Source organism: Panthera onca, chromosome X (genome assembly GCF_046562875.1).
Source record: "Panthera onca isolate mPanOnc1 chromosome X, mPanOnc1 haplotype 2, whole genome shotgun sequence".
NCBI classification, from domain to species: domain Eukaryota; kingdom Metazoa; phylum Chordata; class Mammalia; order Carnivora; family Felidae; genus Panthera; species Panthera onca.
This window is the reverse complement of record NC_138357.1, coordinates 26,437,886-26,458,044: the sequence shown is the minus strand read 5'-3', so window position 1 is coordinate 26,458,044 and position 20,159 is coordinate 26,437,886. Positions and strand designations below refer to the sequence as shown.

At 37.4% G+C, this 20,159-nt stretch overlaps 1 protein-coding gene across 1 annotated transcript in view; it reads right to left on the bottom strand.

Moving 5' to 3' along the window:
• Positions 1–20,159, bottom strand: part of TENM1 (teneurin transmembrane protein 1) — a 790,868-nt gene that overhangs the window by 754,855 nt on the left and 15,854 nt on the right. The window contains exon 2 of the mRNA XM_081792970.1: positions 17,868–17,934. The gene's annotated coding sequence lies outside the window, so the exon portion shown is untranslated. The remainder of the gene's footprint in view (positions 1–17,867; positions 17,935–20,159) is intronic.

Genomic DNA, 20,159 nt, shown 5'->3' with positions numbered 1-20,159 from the left:
CAAGGGCATTTCTTTTTAGGGATAATGACTTTTACTTTCATAAACTCTTGAGTATGAACGCTCTGTCTCCACAAAGATCTCCAGGCTCACGATTTGGGGCTTAAAAATGAACAAGGCCCAAAAAAGCGTTCACCAAACACAGAATAAGAAGGGAAATCTTACATTATAAATTAGAACTTGGAGAAGCTGAATACTTTTGTTTTCTATTATTATTTTTTTTCTCCATTCTACTTCCTTTCTGTTAAGTGATAAGTATCATATAGAAAACCCTGGATCTGGAGTGGAAGAACTTATGTTTTAGCCTTTGTTTTCCACTACCATGCTTCTCTAATTCTGCACGAGGAATTTCTTGGTAAAGTGGGAGTGGGACTTTGCTCTGTGTATGTGAGAGGGCTGGTGTTCAGACCCAATAAGGTAATAAGTAGAAAAAGATTCAAATAAACTGTAAGTGATATATTAAATGCACTGACTGATATGAGAAGCTTCTTGGCTCATCACATGCATCACCTGAATTGACTCAATACTGAGATCTCCAAACCCTGGCCTTCATCATTACAATTCTCCACCCCAAGGCCCAAGGTGTGTGGTGTGCGTGTGTGTGTGTGCGTGTGTGTGTGCGTGTGTGTGTGCGTGTGTATACTGTACCTCCACAGCAAGATATAAAGAACTCATGGTTATGAAGTAGATATTTATTATCATCTATTTCTTTAGTATCTCTTTTTCAGATAAACACATCTAATAGGATTCTGGAATCTTCTGGAATTAAACATTATGTGTTCAAGAGTAACTTAAGGCACTTGCCATTCAGTATTTACTTCAGTCTCAGAAATTAACACAAGGCCTGGTACATGATAAGTGTATAGTAAACTTCTCCTGAATAAATGAACCACACCCAAACACAGATCACCCTTTTTCTCTGTGCCCTAGTCCCTGCACATATTTTCCACTTAGATTTGTTGTCTGTACCAATGTACTTTGTCAATGCTTGTATTTAGTATTTGTTGTATGTGGCCAACATATCCTAGGGTAATACCCAGTAAGTCATGCCCTTATGCAATTCCCTCTCCCCATCTATCATCTGCTTCTAGTCAATAGGATATGGAAGAGGTAAAGGGATTGTTCAGGTATAATTAGGGCCCCTAAATGAGTTGGCTTCAGCTTAATCAAAAGAGGGATTATCTTGAGTGGGCCTGATATCTTCAGGAGGGTCTCTTTTAAAAAGGATTGAGGTCACTTCTGAAGTCAGAGATTTGAAGCAGCAGAGAGATTCTCTCTCTTTCCATGGCTGGCTTTGGAGAACCCAACTGCCATGAATTCTACAGCTGCAAAGAAACTAATTCTGCCAAACACCTCAGGGACTTGAAAATGGATCTTTCCCCAGTCTAGCTTCCAGATGAGAACAGGCCCAGCCAACAACCGGACACCTTGACTGTAGCTCTGTGAGACTCTGAGCAGAGAATCTTCTAAGTCATGCCCAGATGTCTGACTTACAGAAATTGAGATAATAAATTGGTATTGCTTTAAGCCTCTCAGTTTGTGATCATTTGTGACAGAGCCATAGAAAATCAATATACCCTGCCTTTGTACAGATAATATTTCTCATCCTAGAAGATAAGCAACTTGAGGGAAGAAAACACATCTTTTGCTTTGCTTCTCTCTCAGTGCCTGGCTGAAACAGTTTCTACATGTGAGCACTAGGTATTATACTGTACCTCCTGCTGAAACTGTTTTCTACTGAGGAAGTAAAATGCAATACACTGACTTCTGTTTTGTCACATATTTTTTAGCAGAGTGGCAAAAATTAGACACACATGAAAAACAGTGCGAGTTGTGTACCTACTTATCAATGCATGAAGCTGAAAAATGACCACATTCCTTTTAAAGATGGCAATAATGTAGGATGAAAAAAAATAATTCAGAAATCCAATTACAATGAACTGACTAACAAACTGGTTATGGTGGCCACACATGGCTGGTATAAATCAGAATTATTTTCCCTCTTCTTAATTTGCTTCTCAGTCAGGCTATGGCTTCGCTTTTAAAAGAACTGAGAAACAATCTGACCCTCAGATAGTTTTTAATAGATTTAGTTTTATCTCAAAACTAAACACCCTGAGCCCATGCTAATTTGCTTATGTAAAATACAGTTCTTTTAATAGCTAAGTTTCTGTTCAAAACCTTAACACTCTCCTTGCCAATCAAAAACCAGTTTCTTAAACTCCGTAATATGTAAGAGAAGCCGGTCTTTTTATTTGTTTTCATTCTCACTCTTCTTTTTTTCCTCTAGCTAGAATATTGTTTCTTCATTATTGTAAAAGGAAACAGTAAAAGTGGGAAATAGCATGGAAAATCCAATCCTTCATTCTGTTTTTATTATCAAAATCTAGCTCTTTATTCTCATTTTACTTGCAAGAAATATCAGACTTCAAGTAGCTTACTGTTATTGGACAAGATAAAGGGGCATGAAGTGTTATCAGTGACTTGTTCTCAATGCTGAGGTAGTAGCTACCAGGAAATTCTAAAGCCTCTCGAGTTAAGCAAGGCTTAATTTCCCTTGCTCAAATGCAAACAGCACTGGCAGATCATACCAGGAAGCCTTAAGTCTCTCAGGGTTCCAAATGACTAAGTTTGTCAGATCCTTTTCTGAATAGGCTTTCTGTTTTCCAGGGAGTAGACGCAAAGGAAGAGGGTAAATGTACATTCCCTGGTTGCCTGAGGGAACAGGAGACATTCACCACTGAGACTTGAAAAAGTACACAAGAAAGCAAGGTCCACATTCCAACTTGCTAAAGAAGTTTCCTGTATCCAAGCCTGAATGCAATGTAGTGTCAGCTGTCTGTGTTGCTGCCTACTGCGAGGGGGCAGTTGTTAAGATTTCGGTTTCAGATGCTTACTCAGGGTTTTTTCTATTTTAATTAGTCATGAAATGAATTAAGACAATCTCATCATTCCTAATACCCATGCAAGAGAAAACAGAAGAAAGAAAGAAAGAAAGAAAGAAAGAAAGAAAGAAAGAAAAGAAAAGGAAAGAAAAGAAAACCTGTCGTGAATACACAGGGCAGTTGAAGAAGTTAATTCTGAAAAACTGCTGGCAAAAGGAATATATTTCCACAACAAGCTGTTCTTGTACATGGTCTCCCCCACCCCGTGGCCTTCATTACTTTTAGAAAATGCTCAAGGATATATATCCTCTAGTGAATTAAATGAACTTGGATGGTCAGTAATAAGCTAGGAAGCTGACCTGCTACTCCAGTCCATTCTTCTGAAATGTTTTCCCTAACCATCCTATAATTTAGCCAACCCAGATGGTCCCTCAGACATACCATAGATTGCATGCCTGTATGCTTTTAGTTCTTTTAATATATCCACCTCAGATTCACTTCCCTACCTTTCCTAACAGCCAAGTTCCTAGTCCTTCTCTAAAGCCTACATAAACGTCATCTTCCTGTAGTATATTCCTAGATCTAAAACATGAGATACAGCCAGAATCTTCCTTGTTTGTGATTCCATATCACTTCATACATGCCTCTATTACTGTGCTTATTACATTCTACTTTAGGGGGTTTTGCTTCTTTCTCTGTCAACTAGACCCCAACTTCTACACTGTGAACCCCTCAAGGGCACAAATCCTGTCCTATCAATCTTCACACAAACCAATCTTCCTGCAGCCCATCACAGTGAACATCACAGTACATGACGCACAGTGTGTGCTCAATTTATGTGGGCTGGATTGGAGTAGAAAATTGATTATTAGAAGCCCCGAAAAGAAAAATGACCAAAATAGCTCTTTTCTGCCAAAATAGGGACTTGCTTCTCGCAAATGGAGTCCTCAGATCTAAAGACCCAGAAAATATTCTTTTTGACTGGAATGTTACTTCAATATAAGGGTTTTACGGTAATAATTTCACAGGTGGCCTCTATACTCTTTTTTCGCTACCCAATGAATCAGCGTCTCATGAAAAGAGGCTCTCTTTGTTTGCATTCCAAATTCTTTCAATCCAGGTGAGGAGCGATTCGCATCTCATCCAAATCAAGTGATAATTCTATGTAATTCATAATGTAACAGATTTAATGAAGGAAATGGGAGAGGTTTAAGACATTGTTCCTAAAGTCAAGACCCTCAGTAGTTGCAGAAAAAATTTTAATGTGCAAAAAAGAATATGACTGTACCAACATGAAAAACTCTGCATTCTAACTATACAAATGCTATAGGAATTCAAAAAAGTCAACTTGGAGGCATGCAGCTCGGAATATTTCATGGGCCTTAAAGGATGGAAAGAATATAATAATGCAAAAAGTTGAAATAAAGGCTGCCTAAGACTTTAAAACATCTCAAAGAATTCTAGAGCATGCAAGGGCACTGAGAGATGATTCAGCCTTAACTCCTCATTTTCTGTAAGAAGAAATAAACCCAGATAGAGCAACTGACTTACCCAAAGCTCCACAGTGAATGTGGGCAGAGCTGGGAGACAGCCTTCCTTGCTCCTATCGCCTGGAGTCATCTCCTACAACCTCGTTTAAATTACACAAAGACTGTTTGTTTTCTATTTGTGTGAGGGGAAGACGAAGTCAGATGCTTACTTTCTTGCTAGGAAAAACACCCCGCTAAAACATTGTCTAGACCAATTTTTAAAGGAGAAACTGGAAATGTTGACAGTATAGCCATAAAAACTTGAGTACGCCGATTGCATTTCAACAACCTCAGAAAATGGCTTCTGGGGAGGGGGAGGCATGAAACTAGAATAACATTTCTATTATAGACTTTGTGTTATAAGAGAAGTGGGTTACATCATCATATGCACAGGGAACGGGATTTCCCCAGAAACATAATTGAGCTTGTTTTATGAATGAGGTACACTCTTTTCTTCTTTTTTTCAAAAGGAGCCAATGGTTTGAAAAAATGGCAATGCCCAACAGAGACTACACTGAGACTGGCTATCTGAAAGTTTCTTCCTTTTTTACATGCTAATCCCCGAAATGCAGACAATTTTAATTTATGTCTGGCAGCATCTGAGCTGCAAGAAAGTGAGGCTACCGACATCTGGCTTGATAAACCACATAGCTGTAAGCAAGCTTATAAATTAAATTATTTAAGTATTCCCATTTAATTTTCAACATCTCTAAGAACAGGATGACAGACTGAAATGTGTCAAACCCAAAGAAACCAGCCTAAACTCATCTCAAACATGACACTTAAAGTAATTCAATAATATTCCACATTTTACAAACAGACATGAAAACACATTTCACCCCATCAAAATAATTTGTGGTACCCAAGTAGAATCATGCCATGATATCCCACAAGAAGCATAATTTAGCACGGATGTAACTTTTTTTATGTTTTATTTTATATTTGAGAGACAGAGAGAGAGGGAGCATGAGCAGGGGAGGGGCATACAGAGGGAGACACAGAATCTGAAGCAGGCTCCAGGCTCTGAGCTGTCAGCACAGAGCCCAATGCGGGACTCAAACCCACGAGCTGTGAGATCATGACCTGAGCCCAAGTTCGAAGCTTAACCGACTGAGCCCTCCAGGCGCCCCTAACTTAAATATTCAATTATTGCCTTAAATATAGGAATGTGTGGAAAAATCTCAGTATGTTGGGTATAATCCCCTCAGTCTAATATATTAGAGGGAATGAGACAAGTCATCAGGAGACTTTTGTTCTCCTGTTTTGGGGACAACATAGTTATCACCATCATTGCATTTATACACTAATTCATCCAACATGCATTTGGAAATACCTGCTACATGCTAGGTACAGAGCTAGGTGCCGGGATCTGGCAGTAAACCAAGCCTATTTAGGCTCCATCATCATGGAACTTACTATCTCACCCTCACTGGATAAAAAGTACAGACTGTCCTTCTAAAGCACTAGAAGTCATTAATTCAGGACCCATTTCCTCCTACTAGCTCATGAAAGACAAATCTAGAATACTGACCCTAATAAGGTATATACACGTGGATACAAAAGGGATACTGCACACATGGAGGAAAAGACAGACCCCAAAAAATCTGGTTCCAAAAGTGATCTGCTCATTGCCACTGTAGGTAGGAGGGAACATGCTCCTCAATCAATCACAGACCAGAATACACCAAGTCCCTGCCATGGGCAAGAAAATACACTGTTAAGAGGGAATTAATGTGTGAGATATTTAACTGTCTAAACTAGAGGTAAAGCTCATAACAGTGGTACAGAAAAAGAAAGGAGGAAAGTGAAAGACATTACGAAGCACCGGTGGGACAGAATGACAGATTATACACAGAATGCAAAGTACAAGAAGTGGGCAAAGAAAACTCAAGGTTTTAAGCCTGCGGAGCTGGGAGAATTATGGCATCACTGACAGAAACTGAGAAGGTAGACAGGGGATCCAACCTTGGAAAGAAGTTGTGTTCACCTTTAGAAACATGATGAATTTCAGATTATCAGCAGAAAATCCAAGGGTACACATGTGGCAAGAAGTTGGAGATATAGGACTACAGTGAAAGAAATAGGTTTTCTTTTTTTTTTTAAGTTTATCTATCTATTTGAGAAAAAGAGAGAGAGAGAGCAGGGGAGGGGCAGAGAGAGAGGGAGAGAGAAGATCCCAAGCAGCCTCCATGCTGTCAGCACAGAGCCCGATGTGGGGCTCGAACCCAGGAACTGTGAGATCATGACCTGAGTCGAAATCAAGAGTTGGACACAACTGACTGAGTCACCCAGGTGTCCCTTAAAACTCCCTTTTGTAACAAATACCAGTTAGAGTCATAAATCTAAATGAAATCCTGAAGGAAGAAAAGGTAGAGGGAGAAAAACAAATAATGGATCTCGAGTATATCCACAGTTTGAGTACAGAAAACAGAAAATAATCCAGGAAGAAATAATCCATTTTCTTTTCTCAAGGAAGATTCATAGGAAATGAACAACACTGATATCAGACAAAGAGAAGACAAGTTCTTCTCAGAATGGTGATATGGATAGGCACAGGATTAGGGGATACCAGAAAATCAGCTTTCTCTGATTTACCTTATCTATCTATTTATTTATTTTTGGGTATTGCAAACATTTTTAGATTATATTTTAGACCATATCTACTGAATCATTCTTTAGAGGGGTGACCTTAGGATCCTTTAGTTGAGGTATTCCACAATAAGAACACTCTCTGTGCAGAAGTCTGAAATTCTACTGCCATATCCAAAGGTCCAGTACAAGATTCAGAAGACTTAACTTAGGAATTCCTAAATTTGGGCACCCAAACAATAAAGACAAGTCAGATTAAAAAAAAAAAAACAGAATTCTTCTCTTCATGGATTTAGTAACAAATAGAGGCATAAGAAAATAGTAGTCGGGACACCTGGGTGGCTCAGTCGGTTGAGCATCCGACTTGGCTCAGGTCATGATCTCGCAGTTTGTGAGTTCGAGCCCCACATCAGGCTCTGTGCTGACAGCTCAGAGCCTGAAGCCTGCTCCTGTGTCTCCCTCTTTCTTTGCCCCTCCCTTGTTCATACTCTGTCTCTCTCTCTCCCTCTCAAAAATAAATATACATTAAAAAATAATTTTTTTTAAGTAGCCAAAACAGTATTTGAATACTGGCCATGCAACTTACTTAGTAAGCTTAGCCAAATTACTTAACCTCTCTTGGCCTCAGTCCTCTAACCCTTAAAATTGGAGATAAAAGTACAGACTTCATAAAGTTATTGTGGGGATTAAGTGAGATAACCAGTTTAAAACGAATAGAACAGTTCTTGGCATAAAGCAATTGTTTATAACTTGCTAGATCTCGCTCTCACATATGTGCACACATCAATTGGCAACACAAAAGCATATAGAATTTTTTTAAAGTAAGCTAAAAACTAAATTGTCTACTATTATTTAAAATACAAGTATGTCACATAGGATTATCTACATCCTAGACAGAAAACTGAAAGAACAAGGTGAGAAGTCATTTACAAAGACCTTCAACATTTATAAAATAAAAACCACAAAGTCAAGAATGAGAAGAGAAAATATAAAATGAAGAAAGTATATTCATCTTCTTTTGCCAAATGTCGAGAATGAGGAAAAAAAAGAAACATAGATAATTCTCATGTGGTTTGGCAAACTGGAAATTTTGAATGGGAAATTATTATTTGAAGAATGGTCTATATGCAATCCCCATTCCAATTCTAGTCTTATCCAAAGTACTATCATTAAAGAAATGATCTTCAAACACCAGAAATGACTATCAATGCTATGCAGATATCAAATTTTTCTAGGCCAATTTTATTTCCATCCATGATAAAATGACAGGTCGCAGAGATGAAGGCAAAATGGCAAGATAATCTATTTTGATTTCTATGAGAAATTTGACTTAAATTCTATGACATTCTTAGAAGCAATGAGGAAAACAAGGGCTTACACTAGAGTTCAGTAGCCTCATTACACTGGAGGGCCAGCCAATAGCAAAACCAAGAAACAAGTAGTGGAAAAGGGGAACAGGAAAAGATACAGAGAGAAAAAATAAGGAGAAAAAAGAAATCAGCGCTGTGACAGATTTGCCCAGTTCGTGTTTATAAAGTACTTAGAACAGTACCTGACATGTAAACACTGTATGTATTTGCTAAATAAGGAATTCTACGCTCAGCACTGATGACATGACTCCCTGACCCTTTGTGTAGACATTCAGATGCTTGAAAGCAGAGGCTTAGAGCAAATGATTTCTCAAGGTCCTGGGCAGCTCAGTTATTCCATAGCTCTGTTTCTCATCATCCTTAAGAGATTTCACTAGAGAAAACAACCGAAGGTACTTGTGGACACACCAGAGTTCTATTTTCCACGTCATGGCTTTCCATTTTAGCTCAAGGTGTAATAGAACTGTTGTTTTTTTTTTTAATAGACAGCGCTCATTTGGTAAATCTCTTCGAATCTGTGGGCATTATTGTGAGCATGACTTCCTTTGATAGTAAACACATTAACAACTAGTATTCTTTAAAACGGCCCGTTCATTTATAAGGTAGCCCTGTCAGTAAGCTCTGCCGTAAATCATTTGGTACACCGAACTCTGTGTTCCCATCAGTAATGAAGTAGGCATTTTTATTCAAATGCAGCAGGATGTTCAGCTCCCAGGATAATGATTAAGTGAAGATCTCCTTTTTTATTCTGCAGACAAAGCAGATACCATACTTACAGTTTAGACTCTCAGGGACAAAAATCTTAATGGAGGCCAAGATTTCCTCAGACTTTATGGAAATAACCTTTTTAAAAGTTTGCATTCTGTAGTTCCTCTCTGTGGCAATTCTGATTTCTTTTTCCGGGGGTCAGAATATTCTTGACAGGTCTCCCACTCCCTTGCTATTCTTTAATAGTACTGTGATTTCCTTACTTCTCTTTCTAATGAATATTTCATCCGTCTGAAGGAATAAGCATCGTGTGTTTACCAAATGACAAAATGACTTCCAAAAATGTACTTAACTGGAAATCAGCCTTTATTAGAATTACCAGTCTTCTTTGAGCTCTTTCCTCTGCCTCCTCAAACTATTGTAAACAGTAAAATGAATAGTAACTTTGTGTGCTATGATTAGAACTATAAGCTTGGTGCAAATTAGTACTCACGAATGGCACTCTCACATCATACAGTATGTGAACATAAGCTTAGATCAGGGCATGCCCATAAGTGCATATTTCATTTTGTGTTCACACACAGTACACAAAATATCCAAGCATCAATCAAGGTGCTTTTGAACAAAGCACTGGGTAAAATTAAATAAAATTACAAAGGGCACTAGAAACTTGTATTATTTGTACTAATTTATCACTGAAGGTTTACATCATACATTACGAATTATACCCACCCCATTTAACCAGCTGAGAATTTTGCAAATAAGAAGAGAACAAAATCAGTCATCTATCACACACAGTGACAGTTAGCCACGTCAATCAAAATGTATCTTCTAAAATTGAAGTTTGCATGCAGTAGACACATAAGTGGGATAAAATAGGTAGCTGATGGGTTCTCAGAAACAGCCATTTAAAATCATGCAAGTCGAATAGTTTCATCTGACATTTGTCAGACATCTAGCAAAAATAGGACAATATTTGAAGGTCACCAATTCAATGTCTATCCTATAGAAAAGACCCTGGCTACTTCAGATAGCATGCCACATGGCATGGGATTACACTACCCCTTTGTACTTACTTCAGAATTTTTGCCATTGTTTTTCATTTTTCTTTAGCTGTTTTCAAAAAGAATATATAGTGATTCTGAATATACTTTGGAAGTGTGTTTGCTGAAGAAATAGTGATTTCAAATTTATTAAGGTGAAATGGAAGGGCTGGACTTTGCCTCACCCAAAAGAAACTTTGCTGCATTCAGCTGTCAGGGTAGCGATATCATGGGGCTGAAATAACACTCCTAAAGATCTTCTCAGAGAGATTTTCCAGAAACCACAAGAGCGATTTCAATGAACTCTGAACCCATTTCCTAAACGTCTAATGTTGGACTTCTTGTTGGCAAATATGGATGCATTTCAGATTATGGCTTATCTATAAATAGCAAAAGTCTAAGGCCTTGTTTTCAGTTTTATGGTTGTTTTTTCTGTGTTATTCCCCCCTAAAGTAGAGGCATAAATACCAACTGAGCAGTGCTTCCATTTTCCTTAGAATATCAGAGCGAAATGCTACAAGAAAATGAATGGAATCTACAAGTTAAGGTTCATTATGTGTCTTGCAGATAGAAGTGTATGAATGACTGTTCTATCCACAAAACACAAGTATGTAATCAGTCACTAAGATTAGGAGACTCCAAAAGAGAATGGTGGCACAGTTAAATGTATCTTTTCAAGGAAGTATATGGCAGTGATGGCTATAACTGACCATCTTACCATATTTCTGCCCACACATGAAGATGATTCTACAGTTTCATGGAAGTATAAGCTGACGAGTTAATTGAGAATCCATATCTATGGTTATCTATCCACCAATATATCAATCTACCAGTTATCAATATGTCAATCTACTGACCTACCAAACTATCTACCATCTCATCTGTAAGGAGATACCGTAAGACAGAAAAATTCAGCTTACCTGTACAACTGCCCTTCTTGCAACAAAATCAAGTCTATCAATTTAATTCTTCTTGCTTGGTATCCACTGCTACTGCTCCTCTAAAGTCTAACAGGCCCTGTTTTAGTCCTCATCGCAACACTGCACAGTAGGTACTTGATCCAGTTGTAAGATCTTTTCTTTGCCTACTCTCACACTTAGAGAGGTAGCTTGTGGTTTGGTGTAAAATCTGACCGTGACTGAAATAGACCACACACACACACACACACACACACCAAAAAAAAAAAAAAAAAAAAAAAGAAAGGAAGAAAGAAAGAAAGAAAAGAAAAGAAAAGAGGGCAACCTACATGATACTCTCTTACTCTCCCCTACTTAACAGCATGGATATTTTGCCATACTTTGATTTTTTTTTTTGGTGAAGCAGTAGAGAAAGTTAGGTCACTGGAATGTTCAAGGAGAATTTTAAAATGAACATGTTTTGGATTCACTGATCTATACTTTAAAAAGGATGATTGTCAGCTATGAGAAAATTTAACACTCAGAAATCCTTAGAGGACTAACTGTAAATATACTAAAGCTGAATATAACTACATCTGTACCTATATCTCGACTATTCTGATTTTGCATAAAGAGATGATGACCAAACTGAAATAGGAAGATACACTTTTCTTAAGAACAAACAAAAACTGAATCTTCAATTATTTTTTTTAGATTCTCTCATTTAAATGTTCCATAGGATCCTCAAATTCAACAGGTATAAAATGGAACTCATTATCCTCACCTATGCCCTCCATTTTCCCCCACCAAGGCCAAAGCCTGTGCTTTCACTCCTTGCAAGTGAATGGCACCAAAGCAGATGAATGGAAGTAGGGCTGGGGTAGGAGAAACCATTACAAAAGAACAGAGTCAAGATATCCAGAAAAGGGCCCAGGATCTGATTACAAATCATGTGTAAAGATTTTTAGCTGACCCTAGGGGTCATGAAAATTTTTTTTCAATTCACCTTAAACTTGAAATCAGTAACACTGAATGGTGTCATCATCTACCCAGTCTCCCAAGCCAGAAACCTTTCTCTTACTTCTTCTATCTAACGAATGACTCATGCCTATCAGCATATGTCAAATCTCAAGGTTCTCAAACTGTAGTCCCTGGACCAGAGGCATCAGCATCCCCTGAAACTTGCTAGAAATACAAATTCTTGGGCCCCACCCCAGACCAACCGAAAACAGAAACTGCTCCAGGGAAGTGAAGTGTCTAGCAATTTGCAACTTAACAAGCCCTCCAAGGGATTCTCATACACACTCAAGTTTGAGAACCATTGTTCAAATCCATCCCTTTATCATTATTCCCATTGTCAACTGCCACCTGGCCTTCATCCTCTGGTATCTGGCCTATAGCAATAGTCTCTTAATTGGTTTTCTGGCCTTCAATATTGCATCTTCCAATCCATTCTTTATACTATCACCAGAGTGAACCCTCTGTATCATAAATGTGATTATTAAAATCCTTCCCTTGTTCCTCCATGCCTATAGAAATGGTGTTTAAACGGTGCTCCTAGGTGAATATGGGCATCTTTGGGGGGCCATTCTGCCTACCATGACAGAGGCTCAGTGGGTAGTACACCACACTTCAAATTTCACAAGTAGCTTTATAAAACCGCTGGCCAACAAGAGAAAGGAGATGTTCCTTGGGACACAAAAGTCCCTCTTCATCTGTCTCGAGCCTACCTCTTCAGGCCTTATCTTTTCTCATGCTTCCCTTCCACGTCACTGTTCACCTATATAGAAAGACTGCAGCTCCCCTAAGAGACCAGGGCCATTTGGTGTTTCTGTGCCACTGCTTCTTCTGCTTAGAACATCTGCCCATTCTTGCCATTTGTTCGTGGGATAACTGCTGCTCCTTAGCCGCTACCAGTCCACACTTAAAGGATGACTCCCATAATACCGGCATTACCTTCTACACGAAGCCTTTTCAGATGCCTGCTTCTCATCCCTCTACTAGATGGAATTGATTAATGTCCCTCTGTGCTCTGACAGTGACAATAACAGTAGAGAGAGTGATAGCTGATCTTTACAAGCATGTACTATGTTCTATGCAAATCACTGTGCAAAGTGCCATCTTAAAACTCACAAGTTTATGAGGTATGAGGTTTAATGATTATCCATTTTATTTTATTTTATTTTATTTTATTTTATTTTATTTAAGTATAATTAGCACACAGTATTATATTAGTTTCAAGGGTACAATATAATGATTCGACAATTCCATACGTTGCTCAGTGCTCACCATGGTAAGTGAAAATGGGGTAAAATCCCCATTTTAAAGATGAAGAGACAAAAGTTTAGAAGGATTATATTTAATCTACTTGCCCAAGTTGTACAGCAAATTATGTGCCCAGAATTGGATCATTTTATCTACTTAAACCCGAAAGCATATGCACTTAACCTCTACAGAACAGGAATCAGACTCATAACACATGAGTCAGGTAAGCAAGGACTAAGACAAAGGGGGGTTGCAGACACTGTGGAACTGAACAGGGTATACTCAAGCTGTAAGCATTTAAATAAAAGGAAAGGGAGGGTGGGGAGGGAAAAGAGACAAAGAAGAGCCCTGGGTTGCAAACAAAACATATCTGAGGACTGATCCTGAGCAGTAGGCCACTAGCTTGACACTTCTGTTTCATACTACATTCAATTCTCAACTTTATGCTTGTCATAAAACCCACGTCAGGATAATTTATTGGGACAGTAGTGCCTATAAGTGTCCCATGAAAGAAAGAAAATTTTTCTACTTTTCACCTATCCATGAACTTTGCATTCTAGACATCAATGCAGAGAGATGGGGGGGGGGGGGCAAGGGGATGGTGTAAAGGGACAAAAGTGGTTCATACAAGGAGAGAGGAAGAGTGCTATATTCTCCCTGAGACTGTTGGTGGGATTTTAGGGATCTCATAAATGCTTGTACTTCTAATGGAGGGGCCTGGTAATGGATATCCAGGGGGAAAAAGGGTCACTAGACAAATATCCCTGTGCACCAAGATCAGAATAAACCATGCCTTTCAGCAATCATGACTGCTACCTAGAGACTTTGCTGCAAATTTTCTGTAATGGGTAAACCTTAGTGTACTAGTTCTCTATTGCCACTATAATAAACTACTACAGACTTGGTGGCATAAAACAACACAGATTTATCTTCCATTTCTGAGAGTCAGAAGTATGAAGTGGGTCTTGATGGACTATGGTAAAAGTGTTGGCAGGGCTACATCCCCTTCTGGAGACTGTAGGGGATAATCCTTTTCTTTACCCTTTCCAGCTTGGAAAGGCTACCTCCCAATTCTCAGCTCATAGCCACTGTCTTCAAAGCCAGCAATGTCCTCTCACGTTTTTAAGGACCCTTGTGATTACAACGGGTTCACCCAGTTAACCAGAATAGCCTTCCTATTTTAAGGTCAGCTGAATAAGCAACCTTAATTCCATCTTCAAGCTTAATTCCCCTTTGTCATGTGATGCAACATATTCACAGATTCCAGGGATTAGGACATGCATGTCTTTGGGGGACCATTCTGCCTACCATGACCAGTGATTCCCAAAGACTTTTTGAGTGGGGAGCTATTCAGGATTATATATCTCAACTGTCCTATTGGGTACATTCTGATATGTGAATGTTTTTAATTAAAAATATATATGAATGCCATGAGCAAATAAACTCATATGCATTCCACACCTACCAAAATTGATTATTTTATTTCTATGTGTGTAAGTCAGGTTTCACCTATCTACCATGAGCTTGTGATTGGGGACCATGCCCCTTATTGATTTTTGTTTCCCCAGCACCTAGCACCATACCTGGCATGTTGTAGAAATTTATTGTTTGTCACAGTAATAAATAAGTGAAAAATGCTTCTTCTGTGGGGGAGGGAAACATTTGTAGAGTTGTATTTGTTACTTAGGTCAGAGCTGTATATATCTCCAAAGCTGAATATAGTGCTAAAAAAGGACGGGAAGCTGAACATACACTATTTTAAAAATCTATTTAAAATAGATGTCAGAGGCATTTTTTTTTAATTATTTCTAATGGATCATTCATCAGTAGAATAAGGAGCAAAAAAGAAAAGGGAACTGCTCCCCTAAACCATATGAATTCTTACTTATATTTCATTTCAAATCAATAAAGGGAAAGTCACTTCTAAAGTATTATGATTCATGAACTTCATTTACCACTCCTTCTTTTGGATTTGATCAGAATAGCCATCTCTATATAGTACTAGAATTGTTGATATTTTATTGCATTACCACATCTCATTATTATGTATTAAACGCTAGTATTTATGGCCACTACTCACCCTGATGTGAGACAGAAAAATATTGAAGGCTTGGCATCAAGGAATAGGCCTGTATAGGGATGAAGGACTGACTAGAAAGAGTCAATGGTCCTTTGGCTACCCCTCAGATCATTAACTCCGAGTGGTTATTTGCTCCCATGCACTGTCCAGTGCCCTGGCTGTTATTGCTGTGATATGTTAGATGAAGAATATATTTTAAATGTTTTAATATGAACTCAGTGCTCATGAAGGGTGCCAGATTGAAAGCACTGGAGTCTGAATTCATCGGGTTATGCACTTGGCTGGTTCCAAGTTACAGAGAGATGCTTGACCTTGAATGGCCACCCTGCAAGAGGAAGAAAACATACAGTTTTGCTGAACTTCAAGAGACTTAGGAGCAGCACAGCAGCATCCTGAAGTTAAGCATTTTTATCAAGGAGGAAAATAAGACTATTAACTTTGCTTGTACTTGACTTGATTTACTATAATGCCAATACTGGTGTGTGTGTGTGTGTGTGTGTGTGTGTGTGTGTGTGGTGGGGAGGGCAGTGGGTTAGGATACACAATTACTTCAACATAAAACAAATAAATGCCCTATTATCAATGCACTAAACCACTTAAACATGCAGCAATCTTTTTAACAACTGGTATGTGTATTCCAACTGAATGGCCAATCTTGATTCCATTTTGCATACCTGAGAAGAGCCCTTAGCTTTCTAAAAATCATAGACTGAGGAGGAAAAAAGTTGGAGCTATCCAGAGTTTTTATTATAGATATGAGAAAACCAAGGCTCAGAGTGGAAAAGTGACCTGAGGAGGCCCATATCACTAGTATGAGACCGGGAGCAGAGCCCAGGTTTTCTGATTAACAGGCAAGGGCTTTTCTAGTATATCATGTTGTCTCTCTAAGGGAGAAAAAACTAGCTGCTCTCTGAACCTTTTAAATATTTAGTGCCAATTATTTTCATAAGTGTGCATTCTTTTGGCCTGTTAGGCATTTTTCCTCCATTCTGATCTATTCATTCACCTTAGGTTAAGAAGACTATCATTTTTCACACATTTAAGCTTCCTTAAGTATTAAAAAAATATCTTTTAGTTAATAATATGCAACTGGCAAACTCACAATTTCCAAATTAAGAACAGTATTTCCACAAATGATACAAAATGCAAACATCTCGACTTCCTTCCTAAGTTTCTCTTTTAATCTGTCATTTTATTTTCTGATACTTTTTTTCTCCTATAGTGATCTGAACTTTTTGGCAATAGTATTGTCTTAAAGGCAGTACCTCAAGAAGAATGGCAAATAGAGCTACATGCATAGTTAAAACTGACAAATCCATTTAAAATTCCCATTACAGACTAATCTCAATTCACTGAAACCTAATTTAAGGAAAAAAAGAAACCACTTACTATACCTGTACTGTATTTTTCGATTGGCAATACAAATTCCAAGATTTTAAGGATTTCATTTTTCATGTAATTTCCCTGTAATTTCATTGTTTTCATTGTTTTGTATTTTAAAGAAAGTATAAAGTGATTCCAAAGACTTATCACAAATTCAGATCGTCCTTTTCACTTTTTTACAAGTTAGGATGAGAATTCATATTTGAACAATAATGCATAGCGCTACCAATACACAGGTAGCAAAGAAAAAAAACAATATTCTCGATTTCTCACTTACTAAGTACTGAACATTGACCAATATTTTTAATAAGAATGATGGCCAATGAGGGCTGTCTTTCAGATAACTGAAGATTTTGATTAATCTCCAAGTCTCCCTCTTCTCGCCACATTTCCTCACATATTCCATGTACCAGAGGACTAAATATAGAAGCAAATGCTTTGTCAATACTCCAGGTGAATTCTCTCTACGTTGGCACATTTACCAAAAGAAAAGACACAATAACTTTTGCCCAGTAGTTGCTCAATAAATATTTATTGAGCATACAGACTGGTAGATGGATGGATGAAAGGAAGGACAGAATGGTAAATAAATGAATGCAATACCATGTTAATACAGATATTTTACTTGAGACTTTCCTAAAAAATTAAAACATTAATTTCAGGAGGCAAATATTTGTTTTGTCATTAAAATTCTCTGAATGAAAATATTTTTTCCACTGATATGGAGAAATACCATGCTTATTTGCAGTCAGTGAGAAGCACTAAATGGTTCTGCAAACATCCTCATTAGCCACTGCTGTTCCCGCATACTTTGCCTATATTCCCATCAGTCAAGCAGTCTCTTGGTTTTAGCAGCTGTATATAAAAAAGGTCATAGGATCATTCAAATACGTAAGAAAGCTTGCATATTTGATTTTGCAAAGGCTCTCAATTATGGAGTACAAAACACAAACTTACCTATACAATGGCCAAGTAAGTTTTTAGAAATTTAAAATAATGCGTTTCATGTACATGACACTCAATGAACATAACTGATTTTATCAGTGAAACATTCCCTTCTTTTCACATTGTGCAACAAAGTGTTCAATTCCCAAAGTAAATTTCAGTGTAGAATGCACATACCTTGGTAGATCCAGAAGTTACTGGAACCAAAAAGGAGACAGCTGAATAAAGGTCACCCTTGTAATTCCTGTAAACAAATTAGGCCAAATTATCCTTCAAACATATGTACAAGCAGGTCCAAAGCAGTCCTTCTATTAGGGAAAGGAAGAGACACATGTGGGGTTGGGGCAGGAGTAGGTGTGGGGGGTGTGATTATAAGACTTCATTTTGCAATTCACAAGGGATAATGGGGTCAGTTTCCTAAAAGGTCTGCTTAAAACCTCACACAATTATATTAACTATGTTGCCAATAAGGTGTTTTTTTTCTTTTTAGTTTTTCAAAGTTATCTTTCTTCAAATAAATAGTGAGTTAGTTTAAATATCTTAGCTGACAGGTATGTATGTCTCAGTGTGCTTAATTACATGGTAATAAATCATAATTTATACACATATCCCTTCTAAGATTGTGTATACATAAGTTTCAAAATAGATGAGAGTTGGTTAATGGAAAAGAATATTTTGCGGCAACCTTTTCAAGGATATAAAGTAAATAATAACTTTAGTTGAAGGGTTACACATTATTAGGCACAATAAGGAGTTTTTAAATTAACAATAAGTATACCTAGAGGGCTATGGAATTCACACCCAAAAAGACTGTCCCAACTTAATACCATGCAATTATTATTCAATATACCACTCATTTTGAGATGAAATGACCACAGTTTCAAGGAGTTTTCACCAATATAAACAATTTACAGTAATTTCAATTTCTTAAACTAAAATAGTCTTTTATGGTTTACCAAAAGCTTTCCTATACACATTTTATTTAATCCTCAAAACAATTCCAAGGAAACAGAGACTGAGAGGTTAAATGGCTGGAACAATGTCACGTGTGCAGCTAGGCAGAGCCAGGACTAGAATCCACGTCCCTTCACTTTTGGTTCAGTCATTTTTCCAATGTCCCACATGACTTCCTTCATTCAACAGTTATAAAATTTACTATATGTCTCCATAGGCCACACTTGCTACTGAGCAACAAGGCAGGAAATATACCTGATAATAATCCCTACTATTTCACTCAACTTGAGAGATACATTTCTTCCTTTGATTTGTACAGTACCCACTATGAAGTCATATAGATGTTTAACATATGAACTTTTAAAAGTCCTTCAGTGGTAGTGTAACTTGGTACAATATTTACGGCAGGCAACTTATCAGTAGGTACCAAAAGCCTTAAAAATATGCATTCCTTTTGGCCTACTCCGCATGTATACATTTCTAAGGCAATTATCAGAGATGTACACAAAGAGGTATGTGTAAGAATTTTTGTCATGATGCTTTTTATAACAAATACTGGAAATTGCCTAAATGCCCAATAATTGGAGTTCAGTTAAAAAAAATCATGGAATAACCATATGATAGATTACTAAACTGCTATTAAATAAGAGATTGTTAGGATTTGTCATTTCATATAATTTCTACCTATGACTTTGATTTGCTGCTTTTAAATTATACTCTGGAAGAGGTGGGAGAGGGGAAATATAAAATTTTCCTTTACATAGTTGGTTGTTTCTTCACGTCTCTGTGTCTCTGTGTCTTCCTCTGTCTGTATCTCTTTCTCTACACACACACACACACACACACACACACGTATATACATATATATATATACACACACAAACATATATATACATATATACATGTGTTTGTGGTATGTGTATGTGCGTATAGATACATATATTATTTATGCACAAATGTTACCAATATATTGATAAAGGAAAAAAAACACATTATAAAGTAGTTATATGAGTCCAGCTTAAAAAAGATATATATGTATGTAAAATATATATGATTTTGTGCTTTCTGTGTATCTGTATTTTCTAATTTTCTATAATGAACATATATCATTCATATATTAAAAAAACCATGTTTTAAATTCTTCAAAAATTCATTTTAGGTTGGTGGGGGGGACGGGTTCAATAGTTGATGGGTATAAAGGAGTCCATTTGTTGTGATGAGCACCAGGTGCCATATGGAAGTGTTGAATCACTATCCTGTATACCCGAAACTAATACTACACTGCATGTTAACTAACTGTAATTTAAATTGAAAAAATAAATAAAACAAAAAACAAGCTTCAAAAATCCATTTTAGAAAAAGCAGTGTGGTGAATTAAAACCAAAGAAAAAGGAAAACAAAAACTGTAAAGATTTTCTTAAGTTTATTTATTTTTGAGAGAGACAGGGTGAGAGCACACAAGCAGGAGAAGGACAGAGAGAAAGTGCAACACAGAATCCAAAGCTGACTCCAGGC